We start from the raw sequence: 24,299 nt of genomic DNA, 5'->3' as shown, positions 1-24,299 counted from the left end.
AGCTTTTCATGCCTAGAGAGTGAAGAATATGTGTATTGAAAAACTCACAATATAAAATAGAAATTAAAGCAAGAAAATGCTTATGGTTAATAGCTAGAAAGGGGCAAGTATGCCAAGATATTAAAAAAATGGAAAAGGATTTTCAGAACTGTCATACTTCAGACTCCCTTCTACCCGAGAAAGAAGTGTCTTCACAAAAAATGTCAACATGACTTGGTCATTGGTGAGCTGAGATCGCTGCCTACCAGGATTACCAATATTCTCTCTCAGTTGCCTGGACTTCCCTGTTGGTCTGTGTTCTCTCATCTTATAACTTTGATCATAAGCTTTTAGGTGCAGGGACCATCTTTTTTGTTCTGTTTGTACAGTGCTTGGAATAATGGTCTCCAAGGTGCTACACTATTACTAAAATAGCCTCAAAGCACCTATGTTAATTAACAACTCAGCTATACTGAGTTTAAAAAAACCCACATACTTTGCTGCTAAGTGTACCAAAGTAAATATTGATTACAATAAAAAAATCATCAAGTGCAGTGAAGGATCCAGCAACAGGAGTAATCTGGTAGACGTCCAAGGCAAAAAATCTCAACTAATAAACTGCCATTTAAAATAAGAGTCCTTCTAACTTATAAGCTTGGAATGAACCCAATCATTGAATCCAGTTTGACCAATTTGATTACTGGACAAATATTTACCCACTTTTCAACATATTAAACTTTTAGAAATGAACCCTTTAAATTTTATGATGCTCCACTTAATTCAAATTAAGAATAAATTCCACAGACACCACTGTAAATTGCCATACTGCAGACTTTTATACAATTGTCAAAATTAAAAAACAAAAACAAGCTTTGAGCTTCCCTAATTAACAAATTAGTTTCAAAAACAAGAACACAAATAATGTAAACTGTCTTCTGTCAATTACTGCCAGCAATATGCTACAGGTTTTATGCTGGGTAACAAAACTATACACAACTTTGTCTAACTGCTCCATCAAATTAATAAATGTTAAGATTTTACTAGGAAACTGTTCAACCACATGCAATTTCCTTTCTAGGCAACTTCCTCTGCTTCCTGCTCTGAAAGAAGTCTCTTCACCATATGCATTGTTGCTATATATGCAATCTCTTCCTGAAGCATCTTTTAAGGGGGAAGAATTAGCAATTACAACCACAGTTAGAAACAGAAAACCATAGAATTAAAGACAGCTCAAACAATAAACTTCCATTTTCTTTAGAGAACTTATTATGGAACACTGTCTTTCTTCCACATTATTGGCCAAATTCTATATCATGGAAAGGTGGAGCAATTCAGTTCTCTTCCAGGAAAAGGTATTACGTTTTTAGGGTTATGAGTAACGCTCATGTCACACTGTCTCATACTCTCAGCTTCTATGACTTTGGCAACATCCAAAGCAGTCTTGGAGGTTTTTTAAAGCCTGCATTTTTTAAATTAATTATATTTCTAGCCCATATGATTACAAAGATATTTCATATGTGAACCAGGAATTAACCAATGCAGTGCTGTTTTCCTAAGACTGACCAGATCAGACCTGTTCCAGGAAAACTTTACAACTCCAGGAGGCATAAATACAGATCTATCGAAGTATCTGTCAAGGCAGACTCAAATTTTACATTTAAATTAAATCACTCAGTTAATGTGATTTTCATAGCTTTATGTTTGTAGTTACTACTCAGGGGGACAATTAGCATCTTGCTAGCACTCCCAAACTTCAACTGCTTCTCCTACCCCATCTGTGAACTGCATCATGAATTTCACATCTGATAAGAACATAAAAATGGCCACATTGGGTCAGACCAATGGTCCATCTAGCCCAGTATCATATCTTCCAACAGTGGCGGGTACTAGAAGCTTCAGAGGGAACAAACAGAACAGGACAATTATCAAGTGATCCATCCCGTTGTCCATTCCCAGCTTCTGGCAGCCAGAGGTTTTGGGACACCCAGAGCATGAGGTTGTGCCCTGACCATCTTGGCTAATAGCCATTGGTGGACCTAGTCTCCATAAGAACGGCCATATGGGTCAGACCAAAGGTCCATCTAGCCCAGTATCCTGTCTTCCGATAGGATGCCCCAGAGGGAATGAACAGAACAGGTAATCATCAAGTGATCCATCTCGTGTCACCCATTCCCAGCTTCTGGCAAACAGGCTAGGGACACTATCTTTTATGAACACTGTTATAGACTTGGCCTTCTCAATATCCTCTGGCAAGGAGTTCCACAGGTTGACTGTGCATTGTGTGAAAAAATACTCTTGTTTTAAATCTGCTGCCTATTAATTTCACTGGGTTACCCCTGGTACTTGTGTTACGTGAAGAGGTAAACACTTCTTCACTCTTTCTCCACACCATCCATGATGATTTTAATAGACCTCTAACATATCGCCCCCTTAGTCGTCTCTTTTCTAAACTGAATAGTCCCGGTCTTTCATCTTTCCATATGGAAGTTGTTTCATACGCCTAATCATTTTTCTTACTCTTCTCTGTACTTTTTCTTATATACATATATATTTTTTGAGATAGAGCAACCAGAACTGCACACAGTATTCAAGATGTGGGTGTATCATGGATTTATACAGTGGGATGATGATATTTTCTGTCCTATTATCAAACTCTTTCCTAATAGTTCCTAGCATTCTTAGCTTTTTTCTTTTCTTTTTTTTTTTGCGGACAGGGCGGGGAGAGAGACATTGCCACTGTACACCGGAGCAGATGTTTTCAGAGAATTATCCACGACGACTCCAAGAGCTCTTTCTTGAGTTAGAACAGCTAATTTAGATCCCACCATTTTGTATGTATAGCTGGGATTGTGTTTTCCAACGCCCAATACTTTGCCATTTTGTCCCCAGTCTTGTGAGAATCCTTTGTAACTTCGCAATCTGCTTTGGCCTAAACTATGTCACGGAATTTTGTATCTGCAAGCTTTGCCACCTCAGTGTTTACCCCTTTTTTCAGATCATTTATGAATACGTTGAACAGAACTGGCCCCAGTACAGAGCCTTGGGAAATGCTGCTATTTTCCTCTCTCCATTGAGATTTATTCCTACCCTTTGTTTCCTATCTTTTAATGAGTTACTAACCCAAAAGACAGGTTTCAGAGTAGCAGCCATGTTAGTCTGTATTCGCAAAAAGAAAAGGATGAAGTGAGCTGTAGCTCACGAAAGCTTATGCTCAAATAAATTTGTTAATCTCCAAGGTGCCACAAGTACTCCTTTTCTTTTAAGCCAAAAGAGGACCTTCCCTCTTATCTCATGACTGCTTACTGGACTTAAAAGCCTCTGGGGTAGGATTTGTCAAAAGCTTTCTGAAAGTCCAAGTACACTGTATCACTGATGTCCACATCCTTGTCAAATTCTACTAGATTAGTGTGTCATCATTGCCCTTTACGGAAGCCATGTTGAGTCTTCCCCAACATATCACGTTCAGCTATGTATTTGATAATTCTTTTCTTTACTATGGTTCCAGCCAATTTGCCTGGTACTGGAGCTACTTGTAATTGCCAAGATCACCTCTTGAACTTTTTTTAAAAAACAGACTTACATTAGCTATCCTCTAGCCATCTGGTACAGGCTGATGAAAGTGACAGGTTACATACCACATTTAGTACTTCTGCAACTTCATATTTGAGTTCCTTCAGAACTCTCAGGGGGAATACCATTTGATCCTGGTGACTTATCACTGTTTAATTTATCAATTTGTTCCAAAACCTCCTCTACTGACACCTCAATCTGGGACAGTTTCTCAGATTTGCAACCTAAAAAGAATGGCTCATGTATGGAATCTCCTTCACATCCTCTGCAGTGAAAACCAGTGCAAAGAATTCAGTTAGCTTCTCCACAACAGCCTTGTCTTCCTGGAATACTCCTTTAACACCTCAATCACACAGCGCCCCACTGATTGTTTGGCAGACCTACTACTTCTGTTGTACTTCAAAAAAAATTTGCTGTTAGTTTTTGAGTCTTTGACTAGCTGTTCAAATTTTTTTGGCCTACCTCGTGATACTTTTACATTTGACTTGCCAGAGCTTATTCTGCTTTCTGTTTTCCTCAGTGGGATCTGACTTCCAATTTTTAAAGAATGCCTTTTTATCTCTAACCACATCTTATACTCTTTTTAGCCATGGTGGCCTTTTTGATCCTTTTTTTAAATTTACGGTACACATTTATATCGAGATTATACATACACAGAGATTAAATTCTGCACATCACTTGAAAATGGAATTGTACAATTTCAAAGGGGATATTAGCATTAGATTTCTACCACTAGTACTTCTAAACTCTTCCAGAAGTTAAAATTGCTTGGGTGGGAAGAACACAAGGCAGAAGAAATGAAGTTATGCAATTTTAAAGTCAGTCCCATCTGCAGACAAAATTAATATTTTCTTTCCTTAGCAAATCTGAGAATCCAGACAGGTAGGATGTCTCAATGGTTAGGGTGCTAGCCTGGGACTTGGAGGACCCAAATTCAATTTTCTGCTCTACTGCAGACTTCTTAAGTGACTTTCCCAAAGTTACAAGAGTCCCTCTGCCTCAGTTCCTTGTGTATGTGTATAAAATACATATTTCCAAAGGGTACCTATCACCATAGTATCTGGGCACCAAAATTATAATCTTAGAAATAATGAAGTTCTAAAAAGGGGTGGCAGAATCTCAACCGAGTGCATATACCTTAAAATACAGCATCGTTATAATAAAAAAAATTGTAATATGTTTCCAAATTTTATAACACCTTAAGATGTAAGTTCACAGTATAGCTCAAAAACCAAGACAAGTATTAGACCAAGTTTCAATGAGATCCTCAAAACAAGCTTAATTTGAAGAAAATTGGTTCATTTCACAGAATGGCTTGCTCCTCATGGTCACATCTGGCAACTGAAAAAAGTCTATGGGAGACTAGATGTAGCAAAACTAAAAGGGGTTCAGACTCAACAAAAATGACTAGAGACATGGGAAAAAACTTCCATATGGAGATCCTGAGAAGACTGAGAACAGTTCAGTTTAGAAGAGAAATGAGGCAACAGAGGTATGTAAAATAATAAAAGTGAACTTCAGATGGAAAATGCTGAAAACTAATCTCCAGATATACTAGAATTAGGAAGATCATTTTAAATTTCTCACACTTCACCTTACGATGGTCTTGGGCTGGAGGAACGTAGTAAGTTAAGATATAATAAGACCCATCTATTTGTCAGCTTCGTTCTATAGGGAAAGATGACCACAATCAGACTAATCCTAGGCTCATCATGAAAATGCACCCTCCTCCACTTATGAATTGGGTGAACACACTGACAGATTCCTCTGAAAATGATGCTGATTGGAGCTCTGTAAGAGCTTTTTCCTTTGTTTTTCCTCTGGTCTAGGGCATTGCAGGAGTGATCTGGCAGAAAACCCATGACAGTCACAGGACTGACTGAACAGAAAGAGAACCAATGCTAATTCAACAGATCTTAGTCTCTTTTGGAATCTATGTATATTCCTGTGGGACCTCAGGCTTCACAGTCTGGTTCTAGACTAAGACCTTGAGCTATCAAAGGAAGTATGAAGGACTCCACAGCCCTAGCGTTTCTGGATGAAGGCTGGGGTCTTGGTTTCTCAACCACAACAAAGAGGCTGGCTAAATCAAATAAGGTTTCAAGAAATGGGTTGACATGAGAGCTGCCCTTAGTGAGAGAACACCTTGCTGAATCCTAAAAGGATCAACCAGAAAGAACAATGGCATAGCTCAGTAGAAACTGTGTGTTGTAGCTATAGCCCCTACTAGCATGTTTGGGGCAGTCTCTCTAACTGGAGCACTTCTGTGTCTGCTTAATGATTTAGTCCTTGGAATATATAGCCATGCTCAGCAGCGGATGAAGAACAAACTGAGGATCTCTGTAAAACTAGATCTTGCCTCAGAAAACCACATCCAATAAGATCAAAAGGCTTTTGCAGTACTGCTGCAAAGTGAATAAGGGACTACAAACGCAGAGAGAAGAACAGGAAGCCCTCTTTGTTCTTAGTACTGGACTACACTTCAACTGCTGAAAGCACTAAACAACCAAAGGAACATCCAGTTTCCATTAAAAACCCTCTTACAGGAGGACTTTATCAAAAAGGTCAAATATCAAATGCCTATCTTTAAGCCACAATCTTGATAGCTCCATAAAGACTCAAATTTAGAATGGAAACTGAAAATAAAAAATGTATAACCTCAAGCATGCTAAATTTGAAGGGCAGTAAAATCAAATTGACTATTTTGTCATGATCCATTTGGCATTACAGAAAAAGGTCAGCTTTAAATTACTGCTCATACAATAAAAAGAAAAGGAGTACTTGTGGCACCTTAGAGACTAACCAATTTATTTGAGCATAAGCTTTCGTGAGCTACAGCTCACTTCATCGGATGCACACTGTGGAAAGTATAGAAAATCTTTTTATACACACAAAGCATGAAAAAATACCTCCCCCCACCCCACTCTCCTGCTGGTAATAGCTTATCTAAAGTGATCACTCTCCTTACAATGTGTATGATAATCAAGGTGACCACTAACCCAGGAACCTATCCTTGCAACAAAGCCCGTTGCCAACTGTGCCCACATATCTATTCAGGGGACACCATCACAGGGCCTAATAACATCAGCCACACTATCAGAGGCTCGTTCACCTGCACATCCACCAATGTGATATATGCCATCATGTGCCAGCAATGCCCCTCTGCCATGTACATTGGGCAAACTGGACAGTCTCTACGTAAAAGAATAAATGGACACAAATCAGATGTCAAGAATTATAACATTCATAAACCAGTCAGAGAACACTTCAATCTCTCTGGTCACGCGATTACAGACATGAAAGTCGCGATATTACAACAAAAAAACTTCAAATCCAGACTCCAGCAAGAGATTGTTGAATTGGAATTCATTTGCAAATTGGATACAATTAACTTAGGCTTGAATAGAGAGTGGGAGTGGCTAAGTCATTATGCAAGGTAACCTATTTCCCCTTGTTTTTTCCTACCCCCGCCCCCTCCTCAGACGTTCTTGTTAAACCCTGAATTTGTGCTGGAAATGGCCCACCTTGATTATCATACACATTGTAAGGAGAGTGATCAGTTTAGATAAGCTATTACCAGCAGGAGAGTGGGGTGGGGGGAGGTATTTTTTCATGCTTTGTGTGTATAAAAAGATTTTCTATACTTTCCACGGTGTGCATCCGATGAAGTGAGCTGTAGCTCACGAAAGCTTATGCTCAAATAAATTGGTTAGTCTCTAAGGTGCCACAAGTACTCCTTTTCTTTTTGCGAATACAGACTAACACGGCTGTTACTCTGAAACCTGCTCATACAATACTACTTCATTTCCGCTCCTATTTGTTCCTTTGGTAAATGTACCACAGCAAGTTAAAAGTTACATTCCAGCTTCTCACACCTATATAATTGAAAACAAAAATAATAAATAATAAGTCTTCTTCTGTCCATATCACAACCATGCTATTCTTTCATTTTGGACCAACTTCATCAGTAATCTTCAACATACAAGTTTATTTAATTTACAAAGGATTACACTGCCGTTAATGATCTTAAACAAGTTTCTGTGCTATATGCTGTATTTAAGTAGATACAACACTGATCTGAAGCCAAAATTCCTTTTTTCATGGTTCTAACTGAAAACATGTTGTGAACTACCATTTTCTTTAATGATTTAAAAGCAATGCTGTCGATTTATAACATGTGATCTGGTTTAGGTTGGTCATTATAGAAACCATGTAATTTCTGTACTCCTTAAGAAACATACTACAAACAGGGGTGGGCAAACTACGGCTAGCGGGCCACTTCTGGCTCGTCAGACATTTTTATCCAGCTCTCGAGCTCCTGCCAGGGAGCAGGGTGGGGGGCTTGCTCTGCTGTTTCCGGCACTCCTCAGCCCAGGTTCACAATTCCCTTGATGAGCACCATCTTCCGGCATGCAGAGCCACACTGCATGCCGGCGTGCGCTGTTTCTGGGATTGGAACCCAGCCCCTATGTGGCAGTCCCGCCATGTGGCAGCGCACCCAGTTCCCTCCTGGCAGTACAGAATTCTCCCAGGAGTAAATTACAAAGTGAGATTCTCTGGCCTGTATTATGTAGGAGGTCAGAACTAGATCAACAGTGATTCCTTCTGGCCTTAAACAGCTATGAATCAAATCCAGATCACATCAGAGTGCCTAATTTAATGCCATCTGATGGATGCTTCGTGGCTTATATGAAACAGAGTTTTTGGTTTCTCAGTCCAACTAGTAGTGAGGTAGTGCCCACGAGAGATGTGCAAATCTTTGTTTATTAGACTAATGTACAAATACCATCAGTTTGTTTTTTGATCACATAAAAACAAACCAAACACGAATAGTTAATACGGCCACTCCTCTTGGAGACAAGCCATTTTAATTCTGCTACTGCCCCAAAACTCCATTCTTGAGCCTATCTAGACCAGCAAATCAACCTGCTGCTAATTCGGCATGGCAGAATTCATTTTTTTAAAACAATATTTATTTCTATGCATTTTTAAGGTTCTCAATTTAAATTTTCACAGTTGTAGGAAATTTAATGTCAGCAGACACGGATTCAAAAGTTAAAGCTTTGACACTGTTAAAACACAAATTGTCATCATATGTCAAAATATACAAGGTAAATATCACTAGATCAAATGCTACTGAAGTTCTCCAACAGCCTTTTTCTTACTTGGCCTATCTGTAAATTACGACTGCCGACGAATAAATATAATATATATATTTATTTTTATTTGTGTGTTTGGTGAAATCAACATTTACTGATAAAAATCTAATCCTTCCAAGCCTACTCATAAATGTTGGATAACTTGAGGATAAAACTTGCTTTCTGCAGCTCTACTAAAATATAGTTTTGCCAGGTCCACACTATCAGTTAAATTATTTTTAGCACTAGGAACCCATTGTGGTTAAGTGGATAGTAATAGATCTGTTTGATGTAAGACCCCAACCCTTATCCTTGGGAAATGTCGCAAAAGGCGGGTCTACTATTCAAGCCCCAACCTCTCAGACTCTGCAGGCTGAGGTAATCACCACTAGGAAGGTTGCTTTCCTTGATAAATTAAATAAGGAGCAGGTTGCCACTGGTTCAAATGCAGGCTTTGTGAGGCTTTTGAGAATCAAATTCAGGTCTCAAGCAGGAGTACAAACCTTTATCTGTGGGAAGAGATTCCCTAAATCTAGCAGTTGTGGGGTGAACAAACAGAGAAACCTAAGGCTGTCAGGGCTGCCAAGCGAACTTATGGAATTGAGGGACAGTCCTGTGTTCTTAAGATGTAGCAGGTACTCCAGAATGAGGGGAAGCAGAGCAGATTCAAGGGTAGCATTGTGGAGTTTGCACCAGTGGCCAAATGTTGTCCACTTTTGAAGGTAAATAGTTCCGGTGGAAACTTCTCCTATTTAATAGTACGTCGTACCTCTGCAAAGCAGCATGCCTAGCCCTGCAAACCACCTAGGAACCACACCTTGTAGCAAAGAATGCAAAAGTTGAGATGTACCAGGCATCCGGCATCCTGAGAGAGGAGTTGAACAGCTGGAAGATCGATTTGAAGAGAGAGAATGAGGTGAAACAGCTAAGGGAAGCACACTTCCTTTTACCACATCGGGCCTATCAGAATAACTTCGGCTTTGTTCTGCTTGATATTGTTTGTTTATCACCTTGAGGATGAGAGGTGGAGGAGGGAAGGCATAAAACAGTCTGCCCATCCAAGGCAGAAGGAAGGTATCCCCCAGTGAATTGTGATCTAAACCTCCCCTTGAGAAAAACAGGTGGCATTTTTAGTTTGTAGTTGTGGCGAAAAGCTCTACATCTGGAAACCCTCAAGTCTGAAAGCTTGCAAATAGAACCCAAGAATCCAACTCCCATTAGTAATATTGGGAGGAGCGCTTGCTGAGTGTGTTAGCTCTGGCATTCTATAAGCCAGAGATACACATTGCTGAGATCCTTATGTGATGCTTTATGCACCAATTCCACAGCTTTATTGCTTTGGTGCGGAGGAAAAGGGATCTTGTCCCTTCTTGCCGATTGATATAAAACATGCAGTAGTGTCACGACTTTGATAGATCTGTGTCTGATGAGAGGAAGGAAATGAAAATAGACATTCATAACTGTTCTGAGATCCAGGAGATCGATATGGAAAGTGGGCTCTGGAAGTGACTATCTGCCCTGTACTCTCAGGGAGCCAAGGTGTACCCTCCAACCCTGAGATGCACCTGTTACAGTCGCTATCAGTTCTAGTTGGAGGAAGGGGACATCCTCCACCCCTATATTGCGATGAATCTTCCATCAGTCTAGGGAATGCTTCACCTGCTGGGAAATCTACACTTCTTTGTTTAGACTGTTTGGTGAGTAAGCCATTCTGAGCCACCCCTGGAAATAGCAAAGGTGTAACTTTGCATGCTTTGTCATGGAAGTGCAAACAGCATGAGACTCGGAAGCTGAAGGCAGTTTTTGACTGATGTCTGGGGCAGTCTTGAATTGTTTTGAGGAGGCTCAATACTGTCCAGAACCTGTCCATGGGAAGGGATGTCCTAGATGTCAGGGAATCCAGACAAATCCCCTATGAATTGTACGTTCTGAACAGGCATTTGTCTGGATTTTTTTATGATCAGCTGGAGGCAGGTCCAAAAACAAAGAAAGTGCTGTCCTTGTGGCAGACAACACTTCTTGCTAGAGTGGACACTTGAATAACCAATAGTCGAGGTACAGGTATGCTACAGGAACAGTCTAGCCATGTAGGTAAGCCACCATTGCTCACAGAACATAAGAATGACCCTACTGGGTCAGATCAAAGATCTATCTAGCCCACTATCTTGTCTTTGACAGTGGTCAGTGCCAGGTGCCCCAGAGGGAATGAACAGAACAGATAATCAAGTGATCCATCCCCTTTCGCTCATTCCCTGCTTCTGGCGAACAGAACCTTCAACAATACTCTCAGAGCAGAGGTGAGGCAAAACAAGAGGACTTGATACTGAAAATGATCTTTGCCTACCACAAACTGGAGGAATCTCTTAAGTGGCAGATGCACTGCTATACAGAAGTAAGCATCCTGGAGGTCAGACAAAAACCAATCCCCCGAACGTAGGAAATAATTTATCACTGCCAGCATCACCATCCTGAATTTCTGGGATTCACGAATCTGTTTAGCAGTCTTAAACCTAGAATTTGTCTCTACCCTCCATTCTCCTACAAGGAAATAGTCTGAATAGAAACCTTTTCCCTTATATTGAGCAGGTGCCGGTTCTATTGCTCCTAGATGAAGAAAGTTGCCTACTTCCTGTCTAATCAGGGCCACATGAGAAGGGTGCCTGAAGAGGGACTGGGAAGGGAAATGAGAGAGCAAAGTAAAGTGGATGTTACTTCCAGCACCATTTGTCTGAGATAAGGTGCTCCCATTCATGCTGAAAGTGAGAGTGTGTTTCCCAATGGGGGAATGAGGGCAAAATACTGAAGCTAGCAGGCTAATGAGGGGTGGGAATATGAACCCTGGACAGTCCTGTCAAAACTGGCACTTCGATGATGATGCCTGTTGAGAAGCCGCATCAGATGGGTTAGAGCAGTGGCTCTCCACCTTTCCAGACTACTGTACACCTTTCAGAGTGATGTGTCTTGCGTACCCACAAGTTTCACCTCACGTAAAAGCTACCTGCTTAAAAAAATCAGACCTAAAAATACAAAAGAATGTCACAGCACACTATTACTGAAAAATTGCTTATGTTCTCATTTTTACCATATAATTATAAAATAAATTGGAATACAAACAGTGTACTTACATTTCAGTGTATAGTTTTAGTTTGTACGGACTTTGCTAGTGCTTTGGATATTTGCCTAGTTTTACAACAGGCTACATAAAGATGAGTTGATGTACCCCCAGAAAGACCTCTAAGCCCTCAGGGGTACATAAACCCCTTACTTGAGAACCACTGGGTTAGTGGATCTTTCTCTCTAGAACCTGAACATCTTCCCGGGGGTTCTATGGGTCTCTGGAATCCAGAGAATGGTATAGAGCAGGATGTCTGAGCCATTTGCAATCTGCTGAACTTCCGTTTGCTTGCAGAAGTGTAGATCCCTAATGAGCATAATGCGTCCCTGAAATCTTTAAGGATATGTAAGAACTCAGTGTTCTCTGCAAACAGCTTCCATCTATCCAATGGGAGATCCTCAACTGCATTTTGAACTTCCCTGAGGAAGCCAGACAACTGCAGCCAGGAATCGCTATGCATCACCACCACCAGCAATGCTTGTGGCGTACAGAGATGGAATGGAGTCCGCAACATCAAGTATTGCCTGCAAAGATATTCTTGTCAGCAACTGTCTTTCAGCAACAGTGGCCTGGAATTGTTCCCTTTGATCCCAGTGAAGGTGCTCAATAAACCAGGCAAATTTTTTGTAGTTGGCAAAGTTGTACTTGGCCATCAATGCTTTGTAATTTGCAAAACAAAACTACAGTAGGCCTGCCTTCCTTCCCATGAGATCCAGAAGCTTTTAGTCTCTGTCATATAGGGTGGTTTTATAGCAGTGTTTGCCCCACTTGCATCAACAATTGTGAGATGGGTGAGAAAAGGAATTCAGAGTCCTTGAAAGGGACTTAACAAGTAGCTGTGACTGTAGCTGGGGTTTGCCAGGTGGTTCTGGTGCAAGGGCTCTCAAATGTAATTGCACTGCAACCACCTTCTGACAAGAAAAATTACTACAGGACCCCAGGATGGGGGACTGAAATCCAGCATGGGGGGCCAAAGCCAAAGCCTGAGCCCTACCACCCAGGTCAGGGGGCCAAAGCCAAAGCACAAGGGCTTCAGCCCCAGGTGGGGGGCCTGTAACCTGAGCCCCACCACCCAGGTCTGAAGCCCTCAGGCTTCGGCTTTGGCCCTGGGCAGTGGGTCTTGGGTTTGGGCTTCAGCTCCAGGCCCCAGCAAGTCTAATGCTAGCCCTGGCAAACCCAAGAAAACTGTGCTCTTTCCAAGCCTTACTCCCAGAAGCTTTACTGGTCATGAAGGATAATGTCTGCGACGTAGTCCCAAAGGTCTGAGCTAACCCCAAGATCACTGGAGAACTTTTTGAAAGCATTTGCTTAGGCTTCTCAGTTTCAGCCACTCCAGGATCTGAGACAGGACACAAAATACCTTTCTCCAACAAAAAGTGCTGTAGGTGAGCCTCTCTCAAGTTTTGTGTTCTCTTACAGAATGACCAACAAATGGATATGCCCCTCATTAAGGCACCTCATACACCCATCATTAAGCAGCAGTATTAAAACTGCCTATATTGCAGTGTAAAACCAAGGAAATTTTAGCTTTGCCATAAGGGCGAGACCTAGTATAAGCAGTCTCAGAAAAGTTAAGAAAAAAATAGATTAAAAAACCGAGGACTAACAATTCTAGCACTATGCATATCAAACTATATACACTATAAAGAACTACTCAGAGAGCAAGAGGAACATAGAACCCTAGCAATGTATCTCAGCCACAGGCAGTAAAAAAACTGAAGGATGGCTGAAGTTGCCCCGCCCTTTAATGGGACACCTACATCTGGCCCTAACTCTCAGTGCTGGACAAAAAGATTCTGAATTTGAGTACTTTGGGTGTCCATGCATACCAAGAGTGAAATATGGACAAGAGCTTGAAGAATCAAAGATTTCTCTTAGAGACATGCAAACAAAAGAAAAATTATGTTAAATCGTTTGTCAAAAAAAACATGCCATTGTCACCTTTCTGAAAGCAAGAGAACTAGGTAACCAAGGAACTAGAATTACTGGTGCAGGAAGTTAAATCAGGTATTATAGGGATAACGGACACATGGTGGAATAGTTGTCATGACTCAAATACAGATATTGAAGGATATGCGCTGTTCAGGAAAGAAAAATAGAAGTAAAGGTGGTGGGGTAGCACTGAATATTAATGATGATGTAGGCTAAAGAAATAACTAGTGATGGAATGGATAAAACAATCTGTCTGGGTCAAAAATCACTTTGGTGGAAAAATGATAACAGAGGCTCCACTGGGATAGTGCTTGTGGTCTGCTAAAGACCTCCAGTATCTGGAACTGGATATTTTTAATGAAGTAAATGCTACCATGAATTGAGATTATGGGAGACTTCTGTTTCCCAGACACAGATTGGAGAACAAATGCTGCTAACAACAAATAGGATCCAGATATTCCTTGATGTGACATCCAGAAGACTTCTTCACCAAGTAGTCACCAAACCAAGAGGTGATACTATTTTATATTTAGTACTGATAAGTAGCGAGGACCTTATAGAAGAAATGATTGTCGAGGACAACCTTGGTTCGAGTGATCATGAGCTAATTCTTTGGTTTTTTGTTGGCATCCTTTCATCTGCAAGAGACTGTGGGAATTGCAGCCTATGATGTAGATGGTTTGCAATGTCTCACATGACTGAATAGGCCAATCCAAAATTTGCATGATCTTTGGCAGTCATTGCAAATGTATGTATCTTGGTTGGGAGCTGCTTGCTTCCCATGGGCTCTTTTCTCTTCAAGCTGTAGGAGCCAGCTCCTGTCATGGACTTTGATACCCTGATGGAGATGATGGCCCCACTTGTTACTATCACTTGCCAAGATTTCCCATAGGTCAAGATCAATTCTAAATTCCTTCATATCTTGCTTGCATGTGTCCTTATAGCAAAGCTTGGGACTTCGTTTTTTTCTTGTTCCCTCTGATAGCTCCCCATATAGCATGTCCTTCGGTATGAGTGTCTTCCAACCTGCTCACATGGTCCAGACAGCGTAGTCATCTCAGCTCATCAGCAAAGATAAGCTAATTCAGTTTAAACTAAAAGGATAAACAAAAATAGGTCCTGCATCTAGGGTTCTTGATTTCAAAAGGACAACCTTTAAAAAAAACTTTAAAAAAATGAGAATTAGTTACGGAAGTTAACTGGACTATAGAACTCAAGGATCTGAATGTGGAGGAGACTTGGAATTTAAGTCAAAGTTGCAGAAAATATCCGAATCCTGCACCCTAAGCCAGGAGTGGGGAGGGGAAGTCATGTAAGGAAGGGTTCCAGACCAAAATAGATTAAACAAGCATCTCAGACAGGTTATTGCTGGAAACCAAAAAGCCTGCAAGGAATGAAAGAAGACCTGTTAATTTGACCTCAGTTGTATGCAAGATCTTAGGATAAATTTGGAAAGAAGCAGCAATTAAAAACAGAGGTTAATGGTAATTGGGATAAAATACATGGTTTTAAAAAGGTAGACTGTGCCAGACCAACCAGATCTCTTTCTTTAGATATACTGCATTTCCTGTGTCTAGAAAATCAGTTACCTTAAAATTTACCTGGATCTCAGTAAAGCATTTGATACTTCCACATATGAAATAATTAGTTAAATTATAGAAGATGGGAATTAATATGAGAATTGAAAAGTGTATAAGGAACTGGTTAAAAGGGAGATTACAATGGCCCATACTAAAAAGAACTGTCAGGCTGGAGGGAGATTACTAGTGGAGTTTCTCAAGGATCATACTTGGGACCAACCTTATTTAACATTTTCATTAATGTCCTTGGCACAAAAAGTGGGTGTGCACTAATAAAATTTGCAGATCACACAAAGTTGGGAGGTATTGCCAATATGGGAGAGAACAGGATCATCATACAAAAAGATATGGACAACCTTGAAAACCTAATAGAAATGGGATGAAATGTAATATAGTAGTGCAAAGTCAGGCACTTAGGGATTAACAAGAAGAATTTTTGCTATAAACTGGGGATTTACTAGTCGGAAGCGACAGAGGAGGAGAAAGACCTGTGTGTTGGTCGATCACAGAATGACAACCACCATTGTGATGTGGCACTGAAAAAGGCTAATGCAACCCTAGGATTCATTAGACCAGGTATTTCCAGTGGAAATGGGGAAGTGTTGCCACCATTGTACAAGGCACTGGTGAGACCGGTGAAAATATTGGCATGGTGAAATACTGTGTCCAATTCTGATCTCCCGTGTTTAAAAAAGATTAAATCAACCCAGAACAGGTGCAGAGAAGGGCTACTAGGATGATCAGAGGAATGGAGAACTTGCCTTATGAGAGTAGAGCTTAACTTGCCTTAAGAAGCTTGGCTTGGTTAGTCTAACAAAATGAAGGCTATGGGGAGATATGATTATTCTTTATAAAATATATCAGAGAGATAAAGGGAGAAAGAGGAATTATTTAAGTTAAGGGCCAATGCTAGCACAAGAACATATGGATATAAATTGGCCATCAACAAGTTTAGGCATGAAATTAGACTACGTTTTCAAAAACTTAAACTGTTTCAAGACAGAGCTTTATAAATTTATGCTGGGGATGATACGATGAGGTTGCCTGCAATGGCATATCACCCATATAAGTAGAGCCCTGTGTGGATACATGGTCTGTGGATATCCGCAGATTTTCAGGGCTCTGCATACATGTTTGCTATTCACAAATATATCCAGTGGCCAGAGATGGGACACTACATAGGGAGGGCTCTAGAATTACTACATAGAATTCTTTCCCAGGTGCCTGGCTCGTCAATCTCACCCACAAGCTTAAGGTTTGACTGACTGCCATGTTCGGGGTCAGGAAGGAATTTTCCTCCAGGTCAGATTGGCAGAGACTCTCAGGTTTTTTGCCTCTCTCTGAGGACGGGGAACAGGTCACTTGATGGTTTGAACTAGAGTAACTGGAAGATTCTCTGTAACTTGACATCTTTAAATCAAGGTTTGAGAACTTCAGTAACTCTGCCAGAATAGGCGAGTGAGGTTCTGTGGCCTGTAATGTGCAATCTAGATGATTGTGATGGTCTCTTCTGGCCTCAAACAAAGTCTATGAGAATTGGCCTAGCTAGCCAGTTTTTTTTAAACTTAAAATACCCAATAAATAAAGACAGATGGACATTTGCTATTATGAGAATTTCCAGCACCTAGTAAGCATATGCCTTAAGGAAGCTGTTGTGTGATTCATGCAACTAAGCACAAGTAGCGTAGTTTCACAGTTCTAAATTTTCATACTTCCATTTTTTTTCCCTAGTATAGGATGCAAACTAAATTTTACTTCAAACCAACATTTTAAAAATTCATCAAATTAAAATATCTTAAATGGAAATGAAATCAGCCAGCAAGCAGATATCCAATATTTGTATCACCTAATTTTCTGAGAGTCTGCCGATTTAGTACAGATCATAGAATATCAGGGTTAGAAGGGACCTCAGGAGGTCATCTAGTCCAACCTCCTGCTCAAAGCAGGACCAATGCCCAATCAAATCATCCCAGCCAAGGCTTTCTCAAGCCTGACCTTAAAAACTTCTAAGGAAGGAGATTCTACCACCTCCCTAGGTAACGCATTCCAGTGTTTCACCACCCTCCTAGTGAAAAAGTTTTTCCTAATATCCAACCTAAACCTCCCCCACTGCAACTTGAGACCATTACTCCTTGTCCTGTCATCTTCTACCACTGAGAATAGTCTAGAACCATCCTCTCTGGAACCACCTCTCAGGTAGTTGAAAGCAGCTATCAAATCCCCCCTCATTCTTCTCTTCTGCAGACTGAACAATCCCAGTTCCCTCAGCCTCTCCTCATAAGTCATGTGTTCCAGACCCCTAATCATTTTTGTTGCCCTCCGCTGGACTCTCTCCAATTTATCCACATCCTTCTTGTAGTGTGGGGCCCAAAACTGGACACAGTACTCCAGATGAGGCCTCACCAATGTCGAATAGAGGGGAACGATCACGTCCCTCGATCTGCTCGCTATGCCCCTACTTATACATCCCAAAATGCCATTGGCCTTCTTGGCAACAAGGGCACACTGCTGACTCATGTCCAGCTTCTCGTCCACTGTAACCCCTAGGTCCTTTTCCGCAGAACTGCTACCTAGCCATTCGGTCCCTAGTCTGTAGCTGTGCATTGGTTTCTTCCGTCCTAAGTGCAGGACCCTGCACTTATCCTTATTGAACCTCATCAGGTTTCTTTTGGCCCAATCCTCCAATTTGTCTAGGGCCCACTGTATCCTATCTCTGCCCTCCAGCGTATCTACCACTCCTCCCAGTTTAGTATCATCCGCAAATTTGCTGAGAGTGCAATCCACACCATCCTCCAGATCATTTATGAAGATATTGAACAAAACCGGCCCCAGGACCGACCCCTGGGGCACTCCACTTGACACCGGCTGCCAACTAGACATGGAGCCATTGATCACTACCCGTTGAGCCCGACAATCTAGCCAACTTTCTACCCACCTTATAGTGCATTCATCCAGCCCATACTTCTTTAACTTGCTGACAAGAATACTGTGGGAGACCGTGTCAAAAGCTTTGCTAAAGTCAAGAAACAATACATCCACTGTTTTCCCTTCATCCACAGAATCAGTAATCTCATCCTAGAAGGCGATTAGATTAGTCAGGCATGACCTTCCCTTGGTGAATCCATGCTGACTGTTCCTGATCACTTTACTCTCGTGTAAGTGCTTCAGGATTGATTCCTTGAGGACCTGCTCCATGATTTTTCCGGGGACTGAGGTGAGGCTGACTGGCCTGTAGTTCCCAGGATCCTCCTCCTTCCCTTTTTTAAAGATTGGCACTACGTTAGCCTTTTTCCAGTCATCTGGGACTTCCCCCGTTCGCCACGAGTTTTCAAAGATAATGGCCAACGGCTCTGCAATCACAGCCGCCAATTCCTTTAGCACTCTCGGATGCAACTCGTCTGGCCCCATGGACTTGTGCACGTCCAGCTTTTCTAAATAGTCCCTAACCACCTCTTTCTCCACGGAGGGCTGGCCATCTACTCCCCATGTTGCGATGCCCAGCGCAGCAGTCTGGGAGCTGTCCTTGTTAGTGAAGACAGAGGCAAAAAAAGCATTGAGCACATTAGCTTTTTTCATCCCTATTCACACAGATATCAGATAGCTGGCAATCCAATAAGACTGCCTGTATATTTTCACATCCTCTTCAGAGCATTCAAACTGCAAAACTTCATTCAGATACTTCCAAAGCATGTATTAAGAAAACAGATTGTCTATGACCCTGGAGAACAAAGGAATTAAGGAAAACATGTGAGTGTCATTAATTCTGGTATTAATATGTGAACAGATAGCAGGTATAAAAAAATGTTACAATTCAGCTGTTACCCTTAAAGAATTATGGATTCCAAGCTGCAGTACTCCAACTCCCATGGAGAACATAAGACCAAACACTACCAAGCCAATGATGTTTAAAAAAAAAAAAAAAAAAAAAAAAGACTTTCAAGGAGACATAAGCAAAGTAAGAACGACTCTTAAAAAAAGCAAACAATCAATGAAATACCAGAGTGGTTTCAGGGGTCCTTTATAAGGCATCAGTCAATAGAAACTGCTGAGTACAGCAACTTCCATCTTAAATGAATTAAAATGTTGAGTTCTCTATAAAGAGTGACAGGAAGCTTTAGAAACGCAATCAAAAACAAAGCTACAATAAGAGGAGAATGATTCCTCTTCATTAACTCTTTATGCAAGCTAAAGCATGGGGTGGAGCGGAGACACAATGAATGTACATATATTCATAGGGTATCGAATTTGGGGAAAAGTCAAATGGGGGAGTCAGCCAACTGAAGAGGGACCATTAGAGAATATGGTATTAAGAACTGTAGGGAAAACCTGGGGGGGGGGGGAAATCACTAAGCATTGTCCTTTTATGAGAAGTATTAAATGGAGAACTGCTGAGTAAGGAACAACTTCCCCACAAGCCCTCAACAGTTAAAAGGGTCCAGAAGAGGGATCTGAAGACATGCAAAGCAAAGTAAGAATGAAGGACTGTCACCTAGACCACAGAACAAACTGGAAAAACAAGTCAAATTAAATTTGATCTATTAAAATAAACCAATCAAGTTGGCACATTTGGGGAATGATACTTTTACACACACTGAATGTGATGAAGGTAACAAGAAGTCAGTAATGCCTAAGAGGGATCCAATATGAGAGAGTGTCTCAAAATGAGATGGAGCTTTGAAGGCAATTAGAATCAAGAAAAAACCCAATGAGATTTCAGGTATTACATCATGGCCTACCAAGATGTTTATCTTCACTGTAACAGGTTGGATTCTACCTAGAATATTCCACACATTCTTGGCAAATCAAATCCAGGCTGACATCAAGAAGTTGAAAGGAACTAAGTAGGCTAAGTAAAATGATAAAAGGCCAAGAATAGGAAAACTACATCTGTACAGTTTGATTAAACAATAACTAGGGAAGTAACTATTTCAAATGTGTAGGACCACTGAGTAAGGTACTGGCTTCGACTGGCTCAAAGGAGTAAAATGAGTAATGCTATGAAACAGAGCAAAGGTAACTTTAAAGTGAATAGGAGGTAAAATGTATTAACAGTGAGGTCTCAGGCCGTAGAACTATTTCCCTAAGGAAATGTTAAATTATTCTATTAGTATTCTAAAAGTTCACTGGACACAAAACCTTTGGGATACAGAGAAAATAATTATAGTTGCCCGGAAATTTCCTCTGAATAACCTGTATTATAAATCTTCAGTGTATAAAATGTAAAAATTATAAATATATATTTTACATTTAAAATATAATGTAACAATACAAATTACAAATATCAAGCTACAAAGTCATTTTGAAAGCAAAAATCCAACATTTAGTTCTGAAAGTGTCAAAATGGGATGTTTAGGATGATGGAACTTTTTCCCTTTTTTTAAATGAAGCAAAATTTTGCTACGCATTTTGACTTAAATGGAACTGCATTCTTTGATGGAAAATGGTCCCATTAACATTTTTTCAACTCCAGTTGTAACTTCTGATCTTGTCACTGATTTGAGAAGTTTTTACACAGTGGGTTAACTACCATAGGTGGTAATGTTCTACCATTTAGTGCAGTGCTATTGCTATTCCCAGAAGACTGTGGAGGGCGCCAGGCACCCCGCCGCCAAAATGCTGCCGCCGAGAAGCGGCAACGGCGAGAAGCACCACCGCCAAAATGCCGCTGAGAAACGGCAATGCTTCTCGGCGGCATTTCAGCAGCGGGGTTTCCTGCGGGTGCACAAAAATGTCCCGGTGGGGGCCATCGTACCCGTGGGCACCATGTTGGGGACCCCGATTTCATGCAATGCTTGCGTGCTGGGGATGGGGTTCGGAGGAAGTGTCATGAAATCTTAGAATTTGCCATTTGTTGCATTACACAACAGGCCCAGACAGATCCTTGAAGTGTGTGATCTTCAATTCATCATTTTAAGGGACTGGGGTTTTTGACAACTTGCGTTCTTCACGTTTGAAGTCAACCTTATGCAAGTTTCTGAGAAGCAGTGGTGGTGCTTTATTAGGCTCTGCTAAAATTCTTGGCAGATAGTTTTTTAGAGTACTCAACCGCTTATCACTTTGCCAATTTTTTCCCAAACCAGTCATTCATACATACATGTACTCAGTAACTACTTACATGCCAAGTTTCAAAATTAAACCTCTTTTTGGTTGTACAAAATATAGCTATAAGTTTATATCCCCATAATACTCAAAAGCAGTTGAGGATTTTGTTTACCCATCAAAAAAAATCATATTGGAAGAGAAACCAAGCAAGTAAAGTTTCAGCCCAATAGTCAATGCTTCAGAAAATTGAGTGTGAAAACAGAGGGCATACAATGGTAATTATCTTCAAACTCAACTATGAACTGTAACTAAGTGCAGTGACAAGGTGGGTGCGATATCTTTTATTGGACCAACTTCTACTGACGAGAGAGAGAAGCTTTTGAACCACAGAGAGCTCTTCTTCAGGTCTGGGCGGAACTCCTAGCACCACAGCAAAATGCAAGGTGGAACGGATTGTTTAACGTAAGTACTTGGCACATATTGTAAGGCAGTGGTTTTTGAACTTTTTTCCTGGGGACCCAGTTGAAGAAAACTGTTGAGGCCCACAACTCAACGGAGCTGGGGATGAGGGGTTTGGGGTGTAGGAGGGACTCTGGGCTAGGGCAGGGGGTTGGGGTGCAGGGGTGAGGCCGGGAATGAGGGGTTCATGGTGTGGGATGGGGCTCTGGGCTGGAGGTGCAGGCTCTGGGGTGGGGCCGGGGATAAGGGGCTTGAGGTGCAGGAAGGGGTTCCAGGTTTGTGGGGTTCAGGGCTGGAGCAGGGGATTGGGGTGTGGATGTAACTCTGGCGACTCCCCGTCAGCAGCGCAGCCGTGGTGCAGAGGCAGGCACTGTGCTGGCACAGTAGACCATGCTGCACCCCAGAAGCGGCCAGCAGCAGGTCCAGCTCCTAGGCGGAGGTGCACAAGCGGCTTCACACAACTCTCTCCCACAGGCACCATCCTACTACACCCAGCTCCCATTGGCCAGGCAGAGCCAGTGCTCGGGGCGAGGGCAGCGTGCAGAGCCCCGTGGCCGCCCTGCCTAGAAGCCGGACCCACTGCTGGCCGCTTCTGGGGCGCAGCGCGGTGTCGAAACAGGCAGGCACTAGTCTGCCTTAGCTGGGCAATACCGCCGACGGGACTTTTAAACTTGTGCACTACTTGTAATTATAGTAGGAAAAGAGAATTCAGAGAAATTTTTTTCAAATTGATGCTGTCTATTCAAATTGTACTTTTCATAATCAACTTTACAGCACCTGCCTCCTCTCTAACTGAATTAATCTTTTGGAGCTTACTGTGTATCGGAGAAAGGGCCATGACTGATCAATATATTTTTGGAACAGAGGAACATTTTCCCCTTTTGTCCTGTTGAAGGGGAACTAGTTTGTCCCAAAGAGTCCTTCCATATATATATTTGGAAGTTGGTCTTTTGAAAGGTGTTAGTTTTACTGATGCAATAATCCCGTTATGGAGAAATGAATCAATCAACAGTGAAGACATCTAGTGGAGGATAGATATACACACTCCTCGCCCCAATAGCTATCCATCCTGATGCAGCAAGCAAAATTAATCTGATTCCATCCTTTTGGGTCAGAAGTTCTCACATACAGAATCCTCTGTCTGAAGAACAGACTTGAGTTTAGGCTTTATGTTGAGAGAGGAATGAAAAAATTGAGTTGAAATTCTAACTATAAAGGATATTTCTGATCAGCAGGGAAGCAGATACAAGTATAACTAAAATGTATCACTGATATACTAATTAAATGCTTAGAGCACGTTTTCTGCTACCCTCGTCTAAACTATTGACAGCTAACCTGAGACACAATGGCCTTGAAGTGACAGAGTGAGGTCTTCAGTGAAGTCCATGATGCCGAAGTACTCAACTCTGCAGGTGCTACAGATCCTCCCTTCTCTCTGAGACACACACCAGATACAGACAAGCCTTACTGCAATGGTGTCATTTGTATTATGTTTTGAATACTTTACACCTTAATTACTGACCTTTTCTGAAGGTTTACAGCCATCTGGATGGTTTGCTAGCATTGGTGGTGGTGGTATGCAATATGACTGGTCTGTTGCATTGTTGTGGAGAGCCGGTAGCAGGAGCCATAAAACGGCAGAAAGGGCTAGGCTGCTCTGGCATACACACAGGAGTAGAAGGAGGGGATTTCTAGCCACAAGGCCTTTAGACTGCCCTAGAGGAAGAACAGAAATCAAGTTAAGCTCCACATTCCAATTTTCTAGATTTCCTAGCACAGTTTAACATCCCACAATTCCAAAGTTCTCAGGAAGAGAGGAGTGAGCCTACAACTGCTGTTGGATGGAAGCAGCGAATTGAATCTATGAAATGTTAGATCTAGACTCAGGAGGGGGAAAAGAGTCAACTGTCACTAGAACTTTTCATCCCATATAATTGTTATTGTAATTGGAGGTTTGAGTGTTTTCCTAAATTGACAGTTGCCTATTTATGACAGTTTTATTTATGTCCCCCTCTCCATCCAGCCAAGATATAACACACACATATACATACATACATATAATCAGTTAACTTTGTAACAACTGTGTTAGCTGGCTGAGAAATGTTTTATCTATTTTCATGTGTTCAACTTTCCAAAACAGTAGTCTTTGAGATGACATTTCCCATACTTGGTCTACTCTGGTCTACTTAGTCTAGAAAAATGCAATTTTTTTTTTCCAAATAATGCAGCATACTGCAGCAATTTTTGAATTTTGGGCAACTTCTCCAATTTAAAAATATTTTAAAAGGTTATAAAAAAGCTACTGAAAAAGCAGCTGAAATATTACAGCTGATATGGATACAGTGTTCAATGAGTGCCTTTATGTGACGTGTGGAAGAGTTTAATAGTGAAAATTGTTTGCAAATTGAAAAAGTTATTCTGAACTGGAATAGATAACACTTGTAAAGATTTTAGCAGAGCTTAATGAAGTCCCACCACCTCTGG

At 41.3% G+C, this 24,299-nt stretch overlaps 1 protein-coding gene across 2 annotated transcripts in view; it reads right to left on the bottom strand.

Moving 5' to 3' along the window:
• GALNT1 (polypeptide N-acetylgalactosaminyltransferase 1) overlaps positions 1-24,299 on the bottom strand; it is a 192,932-nt gene that overhangs the window by 125,558 nt on the left and 43,075 nt on the right. For both annotated transcript variants that reach the window (XM_074945204.1, XM_074945203.1), the window contains exon 2: positions 23,338-23,531. The gene's annotated coding sequence lies outside the window, so the exon portion shown is untranslated. The remainder of the gene's footprint in view (positions 1-23,337; positions 23,532-24,299) is intronic.

Source organism: Natator depressus, chromosome 2, assembly GCF_965152275.1.
Source record: "Natator depressus isolate rNatDep1 chromosome 2, rNatDep2.hap1, whole genome shotgun sequence".
NCBI classification, from domain to species: Eukaryota; Metazoa; Chordata; order Testudines; family Cheloniidae; genus Natator; species Natator depressus.
Note: the sequence above shows the minus strand (reverse complement) of the source record. Positions and strands in the feature narration are given on the sequence as shown.